The 16808-nt window shown below is 34.1% G+C and overlaps 1 pseudogene; it reads right to left on the reverse strand.

The window, feature by feature from the left end:
• LOC105002097 overlaps positions 1-12806 on the reverse strand; it is a 152942-nt pseudogene extending 140136 nt beyond the window's left edge.
• Between the last annotated feature and the right edge of the window lie 4002 nt (positions 12807-16808).

Raw genomic sequence — 16808 nt, forward strand, 5'->3', positions numbered from 1 at the left:
ACTAGCTTGAACATCTGGAAGTTCACGGTTCACATATTGCTGAAGCCTGGCTTTGAGAATTTTGAGCATTACTTTACTAGCATGTGAGATGAGTGCAATTGCACTGTAGTTTGAGCATTCTTTGGCATTACCTTTCTTTGGGATTGGAATGAAAACTGACCTTTTCTAGTCCTGTGGCCACTGCTGAGTTTTCCAAATTTGCTGGCATATTGAGTGCAGCACTTTCAGAGCATCATCTTTCAGGATTTGAAATAGCTCAACTGGAATTCCATCACTTCCACTAGCTTTTTTCATAGTGATGCTTTCTAAGGCTCACTTTACTTCACATTCCAGGATATTTGGCTCTAGGTGAGTGATCACACCATCGTGATTATCTTGGTCGTAAAGATGTTTTTTATACAGTTCTTCTGTGTACTCTTGCCACCTCTTGTTAATATCTTCTGCTTCTGTTAGGTCCATACCATTTCTGTCCTTTATTGAGCCAATCTTTGCATGAAATGTTCCCTTGGTATCTCTAATTTTCTTGAAGAGATCTCTAGTCTTTCCCATTCTGTTGTTTTCCTCTATTTCTTTGCACTGATCGCTGAGGAAGGCTTTCTTATCTCTTCTTGCTATTCTTTGGAACTCTGCATTCAGATGCTTATATCTTTCCTTTTCTCCTTTGCTTTTCACTTCTCTTCTTTTCACAGCTATTTGTAAGGCCTCCCCAGACAGCCATTTTGCTTTTTTGCATTTCTTTTCTATGGGAATGGTCTTGATCCCTGTCTCCTGTACAATGTCATGAACCTCATTCCATAGTTCATCAGGCACTCTGTCTATCAGATCTAGTCCCTTAAATCTATTTCTCACTTCCACTGTATAATCATAAGGGATTTGATTTATGTCAAACCTGTATGGTCTAGTGGTTTTCCCTACTTTCTTCAATTTTAGTCTGGATTTAGCAATAAGGAGTTCATGATCTGAGCCACAGTCACCTCCTGGTCTTGTTTTTGTTGACTGTATATAGAGCTTCTCCATCTTTGGCTGCAAAGAGTATAATCAATCGGATTTCGGTGTTGACTATCTGATGATGTCCATGTGTAGAGTCTTCTCTTGTGTTGTTGGAAGAGGGTGTTTGTTATGACCAGTGCATTTTCTTGGCAAAACTCTATTAGTCTTTGTCCTGCTTCATCCCGTATTCCAAGGCCAAGTTTGCCTGTTACTCCAGGTGTTTCTTAACTTCCTACTTTGCATTCCAGTCCCCTATAATGAAAAGGACATTTTTTGTGTGTGTTAGTTCTAAAATGTCTTCATAGAACCTTCAGCTTCTTCAGCATTATTGGTTGGGGCATAGTCTTGGATCACTGTGATATTGAATGGTTTGCTTTGGAAACGAACAAGGATCATTCTGTCGTTTTTGAAATTGCATCCAAGTTCTGCATTTCAAATTCTTTTGTTGACCATGATGGCTACTCCATTTCTTCTAAGGGATTCCTGCCCGCAATAGTAGATATAATGGTCATCTGAGTTAAATTCACCCATTCCAGTCCATTTTAGTTCACAGATTCCTAGAATGTCGATGTCACTTTTGCCATCTCTTGTTTGACCACTTCCAATTTGCCTTGATTCATGGACCTGACATTCCAGGTTCCTATGCAATATTGCTCTTTACAGCATCGGACCTTGCTTCTATCACCAGTCACATCCACAACTGGGTATTGTTTTTGCTTTGGCTCCATCCCTTCATTTTTTCTGGAGTTATTTCTCGGCTGATCTCCAGTAGCATATTGGGCATCTACTGACCTGGGGAGTTCCTCTTTCAGTATCTTATCATTTTGCCTTTTCATACTGTTCATGGGCTTCTCAAGGCAAGAATACTGAAATGGTTTTCCAATCCCTTCTCCAGTGGGCCACATTCTGTCAGACCTCTCCACCATGACCGGCCCATCTTGGGTGGTTCCACGGCATGGCTTTGTTGCATTGAGAAAACTAGTTTTCACAGAAAACTAGTCAATCTAATCACACTAGGACCACAGGCTTGTCTAACTCAATGAAAATAAGCCATGCCCGTGGGGCCACCCAAGACGGGTGGGTCATGGTGGAGAGGTCTGACACAGAATCTTCACTAGGAGCTAATTCCATCTCAAGAAATCATTTGCTCTGATCATTTATAAGTAGCCCCTTATTCATTAAAGTCTTATCATGAGACTGTATGTCAGTCACATTTCAGGATCTACTTCTAAATCTAGTTCTCTTGCTATTTCCAATACATCTTCAATCATCTAAGCATTGTTTATCCAAAAAATGCTGAAATTTGGAAAGCACATCTGGGTTTGCAATATGTTTCCATCCTCTTCTTGGGTTTTGCAGAGCCTTGAGAGCCAGCAGTCTCATGACCAGAGTCGCTGTTAAGATTAGGAATCTTGCATAGAAGGGAGACTAGGAGTGGCATTTCTCCAAAAGTCCCATCTCTAGAGCACTGTCACTATCTGATCTATCTCACAACAGCCGGGGAAAAAACTCATTCACTGCAGTGTCTGTATGTGACAAATGTACAATATCTGTAGGTGGCACACTGAAGAAAATGTGTCCTGTATTTTTACAACTGTGTGTGTTCAATGACAAAATAGGAAGTATAATGCAAAATGAAGGGAAAGATGGTTATTAAAACATGATTGATAGTAAGGCACCAGAGAAAAAGTTAATGACTAGGATTAGCAAAATAAAATATCCAAGATTGAATTATAAAAGCCATTTGCTCAAAAAGACAGAAGAAATCACTGAAAAATTCATATTTAGAAAATAATTGAAAACTTTAGGGAGATATTTTGTTTCATAAAAAGATTTAAATTAAATGGTCAGAAAAAATCAAATGATTTGTTTCATAAGAAAAGAAAATTAACACAGCAATCAAAAGTCTTGCTAATGGAGAATAAAGTCAAAGTAACTCTATGATTAAAACTTAATAATCAATCTACCACAAAACTACTAATTATGCACAAATAAGAGGTTGTTATAATGCTAATTATATATACTTATAAATTTCATTGTCCTAATTCTATTTGCTTTCTCTCTATACTTCATTGATTTCCACTCAGCCTTTGTCTATCTAGGTGCAAAGAATTTTCTACCCATATATAGTCATTTCATTTTGTAAGAATGAATACAATTATCACCTTGCTAGAAGCTAAGGGAATTATTTTTTTAACCTAGCTGGAGTGAAGTGACCCAATTAACACCTTGCATGAATACTCTGAATATTATTAATTTTATAAGGTGTTTTGAGCTTAGAGTACTTTTGATTGATGGGTTTCTCTTCTTGAGAAGCTTTTATCTTTTTCTCATTATACGAAATTTGGTTTCAGAATCTCCACTCAAAAATTACAATCCTTTTTAAATTTATAATCATTCCAGGTGCTATTTCACCCATGAAGTAACATAGTTTTCTTAATGTTTCTGTCATAGAAACGTATCTAGATGTTACAAAGAAAATTAAAACCACTTTCTTAATGTTTCTCTTCTATGGGAATAGAAAACTAACATATTTATCCATCATAGAGCATATGACCATATTTAGTCTTTCTATATAGATATATAGTCTTCATTCTAAGTGCCTTTAAGATTCATTCTATAAATAGGTAGATGGGAAACTGCTTAGCTTATTGATTATAATCTGAAAAGTGAGTTAGTAAGAGCAATCCTAATAGAATGATTCTATAAAAGCCTATTAATCATAATTTCCATGTTTTTAGAATAATTAAAATAATTAGCTTTGTATCTTTTATTATTTTCAAAAACTTATCTAGAAACCTTGTAGTCAGACTTTCAATTCCAGACTTTTTTAGAATTTTGTGGTTGTTTAGTCACTCCTTCATGTCCAGCTCTTTGCAGCCCCATGGACTGCAGCACACCAGGCTTCCCTGTCTTTCACTGTCTCCTGGAGTTTGCTCAAACTCATGCCGATTGAATTAGTGATGCTATCGAATCATCTCATCCTATGTTACCCCTTTCTCCTCTTGCCCTCAATCTTTCCCAGCATCAGGGTATTTTCCAATGAGTCAGCTCTTCACATCAGGTGGCCAAAATATTGGAACTTCAACTTTAGCATTAGTCCTTCCAATAAATATTTGGGATTGACTGGTTTGATCTTCTCACAGTCCAAGAGACTCTCAAGAGTCTGCTTCATCACCACAGTTCAAAAGCATTAATTCTTCAGTGCTCAGCCTTCTTTATTGTCCCACTCTCACATCCACACATGACTACTGGAAAAGCCATAGCTTTCACTCTATGGGCCTTTATCAGGAAAGTGATGCCTCTGACTTTTAATATGCTGTTAGAATTTACTACTTAAATTTCTCCATTGCATTATGAGTGTTGGAGAACCCTTAAATGACTAAAAGTATCACTTTCTTTTGATTTGTCTCCATATCTCTGGAAGCTCCTTCTAATAGCCTTTAGCTATTTTATTTCTATTTCTTTAACTTTCTAAATGTTAGTGTTTCCCTAGGTTCCATCTTTGGCCACTTTCTATTCTTGCCTTTGACTTCACCTTTATGATAATGATGCAAAATGAATTTTTCAGCCCTGTCACTGGACAGTTTGTTGTTTATAATAATAGCTGTTTATTGTTTCATTGAACATTATTATATTATATATATTATTATATACTATATATATTGAATGTAGTGTTAACATATACTGATGATATTGATTGTTTCTTAGACACTATTGTATTGTTTGATTTCCTGCTGCCTCAGATGGTAAAGAATCTGTATGCAATGTAGGAGACACAGGTTTTGTCCCTAAGTTGGGAAGATCCTCTGGAGAAGGGAACAGCTGCCCACTCCAGTATTCTTGCCTGGAGAATTTCATGGACAGAGGAGTCTGGGGTACTACAGTCCATGGAGTCACTAAAGAGTCAGACATGATTGAGTGACTAACACTTTCACTTTCATAACAAATTAATGATGAAAAAAGGACCCCATTGATAATCATGAGTTATGGCAAATTATTAATGACCAGTTTGGCACTGAATATTTCTTTAGAATTAGAGTTATATTCAACAGGCTATCCCAGTGGCCACAGCTGAATTCAGCACACCTCAGATCCTCTGAACATTATGCTTTAATCTCACATTTCAAGGAGATTCTTCATTGAAAAACTTTACTTTTCTCAGCCTGGGATTTCATCCTCCAGATATCTTCATGTTAACTCCTTCACTTCCTTAAATTTCTCAAATATCATCTCTTCTAGTTGGCTTTCTCTCTTTTTTAATAATTATGAAAAGAAACAGGCTTTTAAATAAAAAAAAATCAATATGAGACTATGTTACAGGATTGGTATTTGTCAACACAAAAAAATTCAAATATGTATCACTGTAGGGTTTAATTAATATCTAGATAATGAATTCATAAAAACTAATAAAGAGTCAAACACAACTATACAAAACCTATAAATAAAATAATTTTGTTCCAAATATCTGTTTTGTAAAATTTCTAATTATTTAATAGTTCCAGAACACCAATACATGAATGAAACTATGCTACTAGCACAAGAAGAAAAGCATACAAGCAAGCTTTGCTGCTTTAAAAAAATTCATCACAGAATTAAACAGATACACATATCAATACATACAAATAACTATATAAGCTAAGTACAAGAGGGATCATAACAGATATCTGAGAAAAGTTTTAAAAAATTGGAGTGGAGGGAGTCCTTCTCATTTTAAGGTAGGTTTTTGAAGATTTTCTTTCCATAGAAGGGGATAAATTATTATACATTTTACATTTTGTAAAACTGTTTTTTACCACTGTGATGCAAAAGTAGCCATAAATAATATGTAAATTAAAATGTGTGTATTAATTCCCTGTTGTTATTGTTCAGTCACTAAGTTGTATCTGACTCTTTGCAACCCCATAGACTATAACCCACCAGGCTCCTCTGTCCATGGGGTTTTTGAGGCAAGAATAGTGGAGTAGGTTATACCATTTCCTTCTCCAAGGGATCTTCCTGACCCAGGGATTGAACTCCTGTCTCCTGCATTAGCATGTAGATTCTTTACTACTGAGCCATTAGAGAAACTCTGTATTAATTCCCTTTGCTGATGTAATAAATTACCTCAAACTTCGTCACTTAAGACAATACAAATTTATGATTTTAAATGTCTGGAGGTCTGAAGTCAAGAATCAAAGCATAAGCAAGGTTGCATTCATGTAAAAGGCTTCAAGGGAGGTCCATTTTCTAATATTTTTCATTTTTCAGTTCTGCCTGCATTTCTAGACACAAGGCCCTTCCTCACACTATCCCTAACCTTTGTTTCCATCATCACATTTCCTATCATTGGCTCTGATCCTTCTTACTTCACTCTTATAAAGATTCTTGTGATTGCATTAAATTACCTAATCTTCAAAAACCTTAATTTTAAATTTAAAGTCCCTTGTACTACATCAGATCAGATCAGATCAGATCAGTCGCTCAGTCATGTCCGACTCTTTGCGACCCCATGAATCGCAGCACGCCAGTCCTCCCTGTCCATCACCAACTCCGGGAGTTCACTGAGACTCACATCCATTGAGTCAGTGATGGCATCCAGCCGTCTCCTCCTCTGTCGTCCCCTTCTCCTCTTGCCCCCAATCCCTCCCAGCATCAGAGTCTTTTCCAATGAGTCAACTCTTCTCATGAGGTGGCCAAAGTACTGGAGTTTCAGCTTTAGCATCATTCCTTCCAAAGAATCCCAGGGCTGATCTTCAGAATGGACTGGTTGGATCTCCTTGCAGTCCAAGGGACTCTCAAGAGTCTTTTCCAACACCACAGTTCAAAAGCATCAATTCTTCATAAGGAATTGATTTTTAATATATGTGTTTCAGGTATACAACATAGTGATTAAATACTATTATAAATTTTTATAGTATTTTTATAAATACTTTTTATAAATTATACTCTAAATAAAGTTATTGATTATATTTTATAATATATTGGCTATATTTTATTTTATTGGCAAGGAAAATTATCCACAGGAGTCAGAGATTAGGATGTGGAAATGTTTTGCTGTTGTTGTTGTCATCATTGTTTAAAAATTAATTTGGGGAGGGTGACTATAATTCAACCTACTGCAGTAGAGCTCTGCTCCAGTAAAAACTTATTTATGAAAACAAGTGGCCTGCTTGATTTGGCCTATGAGTCAAAGTTTGGCAAGTCCTCTTTTAAGGATTCAGCTAGAAACACATTTTTGTATTTTACACACACCTAGTATTATAGAAAATTAAATGTTTCATCTTCAAAGAAGGAAAGACAGACATGTGGAAAAATAGTTTCAAGTAGAAATCTGTATTTGTCAATGACTAACAACATGCTAAATGACACAATAAACAAATAGAATCTAATGATTTATATTAGAGTTAATTTTTCTAGGCACATGCTGTATGAAATTATACCCTATAATATACAGTTATACAATTGTAGGTCATCAGGTCTTAAGCATGTTTCATGTTTCTTTATGTTCATAAAAATACATACGCACAAACATAATGAGCTAACTTCTCTTCCTCTAATTCAAAATCCTTGTGATAAATTTCTGGATAGGAATTCTCTGCTCAGCCTTCTTTGTATGGGAGCATTTCTTGACAAAACCAAGTTGTGCATTTCAGTCTTTACAACTGGTAGAAATTACCCTAGCTGAGATAAGTTTAAGGTGACCTGAATTTAAAATCAAGGGAGCAAGATTTTTGTGCTCTGTCCATATTCTATTTAAATTGCAGCAACGCAGATTTCCTCTGTTTGTCTAGTTTACTGTTATATAACTAATTCATTAAAAATTTTTGGCTTTGGTAGTAGTTATTCAGGAATTATTTGCCAAATGTATAAAATGCCATTGATATTTTTTAAATTTTAGAAATGTGTACCAATAAGAGATTTTTTATAAAAACAATACCAAAGAAGCTAAAACTGTGTCATACACAAATAAATTATTTTGAAATTGATTTTTATTTTCTTGTTAATAAAGTCCATGAAGTCATTCTACACTTATTTACTTCACTAATCATAAATAAGAAAATACTGAGTTTCCAAATGGCTGGAGGAAGCCTGCTATCTTCATAATTCAGGCAGTCAAAAGTGCAGATTAATCAATAGATTCATACTGCTGCCTAATTTTACCACTAATCCTTTTTCAATGGTCTGTATGATCTCCTTTATTTCTCTGCCCTACATATTCAGGGGCCAAATGCTTCTCAGTCTGTAGATTATCAATGCACACATATGCCTGACACTTTAGAAAGTGGAATTTCAGATTAGCTTTTAAATTTCCTAATACTAGCCTTCTTTACAACAGTTGTACTAAGTAAAGGGGGGTGAAAAATAAGCAAAGCATTTGTATAAGAAATTGCAAATGATCTAAAAACACAATAGCATTAGAAAGAATCCTAAAGAGGGAAGGGAACAAGAATAGCCTTTCATTACTGAAGTAAATGCAACCTTGAATATCTATTTATACAGGCCAGCTCAGGATTTCAGATTAAGCAATGGAGTTTGTGTGGATCATTTTATGTGCAATACTTGTTCTGATGGATGCAATTACTTGAGCATTACAACATTTATTTAGAAAAAAATATCAAATTAAAGTATTATGATTCAAAAATTGCAAGTTCAGAGGCTTTCCTCATGCATAAATGCACAGTACAGCTACAGGATAATTTTGTTTTATGAAGAGACTCCAGAACTGAATCACAGAAGCTAAACTGAACAGCCAAACAGATGCTACTTTGCTGACTCTTGATAATGAGATTAAATGGTTGTATTTAGCTTTCAAGTTTTATAACAAAGAATTTTAACTTAAAAGTTTAGCTTAGTACACTAACTTTAGATGTACAGAAATTAAATTTTATGCAGAAAAATTGTTTCAAAATTAAAAAATAATCTTATTTTCTGAACGATTTTATTTTACTGGATTCATCCTTTTTGCCTTCCAACTTTTGGTATTTTAATTGCCTTTGCTTTTTTATCCACATATTAATCCAGGCAATAATACAAATTTTATTTTTATTTGAATAAAAAATAAGCTGGAAAAATAAGGAGAATAATTTACACGGAATTAAAACTGATAGGTTTTCTCTCTTTCATATTTCACCATCGAGACTGCTTAAGTCATGACCCATACATTATCATTTACATGTATCAGTAGGACTTGTCTGCTCTCCAGAAGTGTGTGCTCTTCCAGGTGGTGCTAGTCATAAAGAACCCACCTGCTTCTGCAGGAGACATAAGAGACACGGGTTCGATCCCTGAGTTGGGAAGATGTCATGGAGGAAGGCATGACAACCCACTCAGTATTCTTGCCTGGAGAAGCCCATGGATAGAGGAGCCTGGTGGGCTATAGTCCACAGAGTTGCGAAGAGCTGGACCTGACAGAATCGACTTAGCATGCACACACGCACACATATAAGTATATGTATATATGTACACGCACATATAATCAATTCTCTCTCTGTATACACACACGCACACAGAGAGAGAAAGAGAAAGAATAAAATAATACATGGGTAAAAAGTATTGTTGTCTACCACCCATTCAGGAATCATAGTGAGTATAGTTCATAAGCTTTCTCATGGGTAATCATGCCTTGCTATAAATTCAGGTTGCTCTAAATTTCCTTCATTAGTAAACACTTATTTCTCAATTTTATGCTTTATACTTTGAAAGCCTGTTGTTGGAAAGAGGTTTTCCTATATAAATTACATTTATGTAGAAAAATTAGTTTTGACTAAAGAATTGCACATGCTTAACACAAATTCAAAGTTTTTACCAGTTTCACAATGCTTTCATAGTGCTTAATATAGTAAGATGTGGGGCTAAATGCTCTGGCAAACAATCCTGAATCTCAGTGTCTTAGTAAAACAAATGTCTACTTTTAAATTAAAGCCTTACATGTGCTACCTACTAATTCAAAAAGTACTATATTTAATAATATTGTTTTATTACAATGAAATATGTATTTAATATATTAATAAGCATACTATGTACTCTTTAATATATGTATATTTATACACAAAATTGAAGTCATTCTTAAAAAATTAAAAAATTTTAAGCAATAACCTTTATTAATATGAAATAAAGATGTAGTAACTAAAATTGGAATAATACTGTCAAAATACAGTAGTACAGTATAACATTTTTCATATGATTTACTTTCAATAACAAAATATGATAAGTATTTCATGCTATTGTGAAAAATTGATGGTAATACAAGAAAGTATAAGTTTCAAAAGAATAATTTTAATATAGTTCTGCCAGCAAATCACTAGAATTGTGATGGCAGTCTTTTTTCAGAAAGAATTATAAAGTTATTGAAAGTCTGAAAATGATGTGGCCAATGTAATTTTTCTATCATAGTAGAAAAGTTTATTCTACCAATAGCTACCCATCAAAAATATGAGAATAAGTTTACTGTTTAGAAATTAAGGTCCAGTGATGCTCACTGAAATAGTACTGGTCATTTTTTAAAGGACTTTTAAGTATGTAGGCATATTGACTTTTTAATCAATCATAAAATCAAAAAATTAATTCACCACAATTTTTAACTAAATTTTCTACATAGTCTCTAAAATCATACATATTTTCCTGATCCTGAAAATATTTGTTGTTAAAATTAGCATAATACCATTTAAATCTAATTCATTAGAATAACAATACCAATACAATTATTAAAAATTATTACACTAAAATTAAAAAAAAAAAAAACTTTGTCTCACTAAGATATAAAGTCAAATTAATTTGTTTTAATGTCACATGAAATTATGCCTCTTGATGGTATTAGAGTTGAATTTAGGTAGAATAGTTCATTTCATTCTGCTTTCTATATTTAGGAATTGATTTTTCAATTTAATTTTATATTCATGAAAAATATACTACTATGTTTGTATCCTAAAACACAAGTTGTGATTAACTTTTACCCCATTTCTTCCATTCAGTTCCTTTGCTACTTGTAAAGGCAAAAACTAATTTGTTTGGGGATTTTCCATCCATTTTTACTGTATCAATATATATGACCACGTCATTTTTCTTACTTAGCCTGTTTAAGGTGTGGATACAGATTGACTAATTTATCAAAATATTGAACCACCTAATTTTTACCATCTTTGAATAAATCCCACCTGGTTTATTACCTTTTATAATATAATAGTTTATATTACTGAATTCTACTTGCTAATATTTCAGTTAAAGAGTTTTGAGTCAAGATTCATGAGAGATACTGGTATGTGGTTTCTGTATTTCTTTTCCCTTAGCTTCCCTTCCCTTCCTTTCCTTTCTTCTTTTCTTTCTTTCTTTCATTGTCATTGCCTAATTTTGGTATCAGGTTAACACTAGCTTCATAAAGTAAATTTGGAAGCATTCCTTCTGCTTGTATTTTCTAGAAGAGATTGTGCAGATTGGTAATATATCTTTAAACATTTGATGAAGTTATCTTTCAAAACCATCTTGTATTCAAGATTTCCTTTGGGGTACTTATTTAAAATACACATTTAATTTTAATAGTTATAAGGCTATTCAAAGTATTATTTTATACTGAATTAGGTAAGTTATGGCACCTTGTGATTTTCAAAGAATTGATCGATTTCATATAAATCGTGAAATTGATGTGCACAGAGTTTTTCCTAGTTGTACTTTGATATATTTGAGGCTCATTATAGTAATTAATTTCACTTGTGTCTTCTTTTTGCTTTGTCAGTTTTACTAGAGGCTTGTTAACTTTATTACTCTTTTCAAAAGAACAAATTCAGTGTTAGTAATTTTTTTCTATTTTCTTTTCCATCTCAACAACTTTTGCTCTTATTTTCTTTCCATTTTCTTTAAGTTTATTTTGCTCTTTTTCTAAGTTTCTTTGGTGGGAGCTTAGAGTGTTGACATGAGACATTTTTTCTTTACTAATATAAATATTTAATGTTATATATTTCCTTCTTAGCACTCTTCAGTTCAGTTCAGTCACTCAGTCGTGTCCGACTCTGTGACCCCATGAATTGCGGCATGCCAGGCCTCCCTGTCCATCACAAACTCCAGGAGTTCACTCAGACTCACGTCCATCGAGTCAGTGACGCCATCCAGCCATTTCATCCTCTGTCGTCCCCTTCTCCTCCTGCCCCCAATCCCTCCCAGCATCAGAGTCTTTTCCGATGAGTCAACTCTTCGCATGAGGTGGCCAAAGTACTGGAGTTTCAGCTTTAGCATCATTCCTTCCAAAGAACACCCAGGACTGATCTCCTTCAGAATGGACTGGTTGGATCTCCTTGCAGTCCAAGGGACTCTCAAGAGTCTTCTCCAACACCACAGTTCAAAAGCACCAATTCTTAGGCGCTCAGCCTTCTTCACAGTCCAACTCTCACATCCATACATGACTACTAGAAAAACCATAGCCTTGACTAGATGGACCTTTCTCTTAGCTATGTCAAATTGTTACATGTTGCATAGCATTTTAAATGAATTCAACTTTTCTCATTTTATTTTCTGTTACTCTGGTTATGGTCCATGAGTTGTGTAGAGTTTAATTTAGGTAGATTAATTCATTTCATTCTGCTTTCTATATTTAGGAATTTATTTTTTAATTTAAATTTATATTCATGAAAAATATATTACTATGTTTGTATCCTAAAACCCAAGTTGTGTGTAGCTTTTACCTCATTTCCTCCATTCAGTTCCTTTGCTACTTGTAAAGGCAAAAGGTAATTTGGGGATTTTCCCTCCATTTTTACTGTACCCATGTGTTGTTCATTTTCCTTTTTGATTTGGTGATGGTTGTTGTTACTGATTCCTACTTTCAGTTTCCATGTGTTGGTCATTTTCCTTTTTGTTTTGGTGGTGGTTGTTGTTACTGATTCTTACTTTCCATCATTGTGGTTGGAAAACTAAATATGATTTCACATTTTTTACATTTGTTAGGTTGTTTTATGACTCAGGATATGGTCTATCTTCATATATGTTCCATGATTACCTGAAAAGAATGAGTATTCTGCTGTTGTTGGGTGGATTGTTCTATAAATGTTAGTTGGATCTTATTGGTTGATGGTTTGTTCAGTTCTTTATATCCTTGCTGATTTTCTAATTGTTTTATCAGTTTTTGAGTAGGGGATACTGACATCTCCAGTTTTATAATTATGGATTTATTTATTCTCCTTTCAGTTCTACCAATGTCAGTTTCATATCAAGTCTTTTCTACACAAAATGATATTTATTCTATTTTTAAAATCAATTCTCTAACAGTTAATACATAGATTCATGTCATTAAGAAATTTCCATTTAAAATAATGCTATGAATATGTGTTAGGGCATTAGGAAGCTGAACTGAATCTAATAATTATCTAATACAGTCTGTTACTGATTACAGGTATTAAATTATACTTTCATGTTATAGCAATGAATTCCAGCTTCAAAAATTTGACTTATTCTGACTCTGAAATTCAGGAAAATTAGAGTTTGCTAAGTGGCTGTAAGAAGTTAGACAGTTTATCAAACTGGATAAGACATGGGACTTAAAGCAGAGTAGAAATATAACTTGCCCTGTGATACTTAATAAGTACATGATATCTAAAGAAGCAGCCAATAGTATCACATGCAAGCTTACATATTACTGAAATAAAGGCCTTTCATTTGCAAATGGCCTTAATATGTTTTATGCCCAGGATTATAGGTAAAATCAACATAGATTTATTCATTACAAGGGTGATTTTAGCCAAAAAGAGTCAGGCTTGTCATATAAAGGAGCAAGAACATAAATATATATTTTTGTCCCCATTATGACCAATATTTTTTCCTTATGATAATTATAATTATAGAAAAACATGCATGTATAACAGAATATAATAATGGTAGTATATGTATATGTATATAGTATATATGTCTAGTATATAGTATATGTAAGTGAAAGTGAAAGTCGCTCAGCCGTGTCCAACTTTGCGACCGCATGGACTATATAGTCCATGGGATTCTCCAGGCCAGAATACTGGAGTGAATAGCCTTTTCATTCTCCAGGGGATCTTCCCAACACAGGTATCGAACCCAGGTCTCCTGCAAAGCAGACAGATTTTTTACCAGCTGAGCCACTAGGGAAGCCCAATACCAGAGTGGGTTAGGCTATCCCTTCTCCAGAGGATCTTCCTGACTCAGGAATCAAACCAGGGTCTCCTGCATTGCAGGCAGATTCTTTACCAACGGAGCTATCAGGGAAGCATATAGCATATAGTATATAGTATATAGGAAACAACAACCCATTGCAGTCTTCTTGCCTGGAGAACCCCCATGGAAAGAGGAACCTGGTGGGCTTCAGTCCATGGGGTTGCAGAATCAGACACTTGTGAGTGACTAAGGTACTTCCCTGGTGGCTCAGACGGTAAAGTGTCTGCCTACAATGCAGGAGACAATCCCTGGGTTCAATCCCTGGGTTGGGAATATCTCTTGGAGAAGGAAATGGCAACCCACTCCAGTACTCTTGCCTGGAAAATCCCATGGACAGAGGAGCCTGGTAGGCTACAGTCCATGGGGTCGCAAAGAGTTAGACACGACTGAGTGACTTCACTTTCAAGCACATTATATATATAGTGTTCTTTGCAATGTATATTTCTCATATACTGATACTTTTATACAATATTTGGTATGAATATGTATTTATTATATAAATATACATTTATTTCTAATAAATATATTGTATAGTGCATCTCCAATGTAAATTTCACATAAATAGATTGGTATATTTATCAAAAGTTAAATTATTAACTGAACAATACCATCAACCAATAAGATCCAACTGACATTTATAAAACAGTTCACCCAACAACAGCAGAGTTTTCATTCTTTTTGAGTAATCATGGAACATATACAAAGATAGACCATAACTTGCATTGTTTTACAATTGTTTTGTCACACTCTGGGTCAGTTTTCAAAAATTCAGTAAAATCAATAAAGGATAATAAAATGGAAGAAGTAAAATTATATTAAGTTTTCCAGAACCCATTATCAGGATTATTACATTTGATAAGGTTCAAATTTTTTATTTTAACTGTGTTTATCATCTACAGAATATGGCCAAATTTGTGACAGCCCTATAAACCTAGATAGTATTATGTTTGTGTGTGTCTGTGTGTGTATGTGATAGTACAGTAATATTCCTAGGTTTAACTTCAAGGTTAAAAAAATAATTCAAAATACTTTATAAAAAATGTACTCACAATGAGGAGAAATAACTTTATTGGTGCATGGAAGAAAAATGTTTTCATAAAAGAGCAATCTAAAGGTAACAGCAATCTCTAAGAATCCTGTGACACACTCTATAAATCTTTATAGTTCATTTTTTTCTTCTATCTAAAAAAAAATAAAACCTCACTAACAAAAAAGCCAATGTCATGTGAAAACTCAAAGGAAAAGCAAGACTTTAAAAGAATTTATTTAGATCGTTGTAATTATTTTCAGATTTTTTTAAACCCAGAAATAAATTTCAAATACTATATACAACAATTATAGAAAAAAATATATAATAATTTTTTAATTTGCTGCCTGCTTGGTTTCCTGCACAATGTACAATTTCATGTATATTTCCTTCAGACCATGATTCATTTTCCAACAACATGTATTAATATGTAATTGCTATTTATTAGTTTTTTGTAGCTAAAATTTTCAATAACTAGGTCTTCATTGACCAAACAATAGCTCATATAAGTGTGTGACTGCAGATGAACAGTAGAGACTCTGTGCAGTGGGAAGTGTGCAGCGTAAAGGGAAAGCTGACTTCATACATATTTTTTACTGCACTACTTTGCCTATTATTTTATTAATTGTTTTAATTTATTTTGTTGATAAATTGATATATCTCAGGGCTTCCCAGGTGGCACTGGTAGTAAAGAACCTGCCTGCCAATGCAAGAGACATAAGAGATGCAGACTGGATCCCTGGGTCTGGAAGATCCTTGGAGGAGAGTATGGCAACACCCACCCAGTATTCTTGCCTACAAATCCCAGGGACAGAGCAGCCTGGTGGGCTACAGTCCATAAGGTTGCAAAGAGCCAGATACAACTAAGGCAACTGAGCATGTGTGCATACATGTATATAATCTTGCTTTTTAAATTAACTAATTTTTTTTTAAATAGGATGGATTTTTAGAAATAACTTGGGGACATAACTGAGGATGTTTTTCATACTTTTTAATAGTTAACATATGACTCTAATTTTAGTACCTCATTTGATAGGCACATCTAACATAAGAATGAGAACTACTGTGCTCTGTTAAAAAATGGTGTTTGGGACCAAAATTCTGGACTATTTCAGGGTTTACCTTGTCCTGACAGGTAAGACTTTGGTAAAAGTATTGAAGCTCTATAAGTTTAAGGTTTCAAATTTACTGACACAGAGATAAAAAATAACATCTAAGTCACAGAATAGTAATCAAATAAATTTACATATGTTTAAGCAATTTGTAAACTGTTAACCAACAATAGCCAGTAAATGCCTTATGTATGTATGTATGTGAAAGTTGCTCAGTCATGTCCAACTCTGACACCCTGGACTATACAGTTCATGGAATGCTCCATGCCAGAATACTGGAATGGGTAGCCTTTCCCTTCTCCAGGGGATTTTCCCAACCCAGGGATCAAATCCAGGTCTTCTGCATTGCAGGTGCATTCTTTACCAGGTGAGCCACCAGGGAAGCTCATTAAGTGCTTTATTTATCAACTAAATTCACATGGTTAAAATATAATACAACTATGGACGGGATTCAAGTGGTTACTCACCCAGTAAATTTTTTCATTAAAAAATTTGTCTTTCATTCACCTATAATAATGAAATTGGAGTAT

This window comes from Bison bison, unplaced genomic scaffold (assembly GCF_000754665.1).
Source record: "Bison bison bison isolate TAMUID 2011002044 unplaced genomic scaffold, Bison_UMD1.0 scf7180017864389, whole genome shotgun sequence".
Classification (NCBI taxonomy): domain Eukaryota; kingdom Metazoa; phylum Chordata; class Mammalia; order Artiodactyla; family Bovidae; genus Bison; species Bison bison.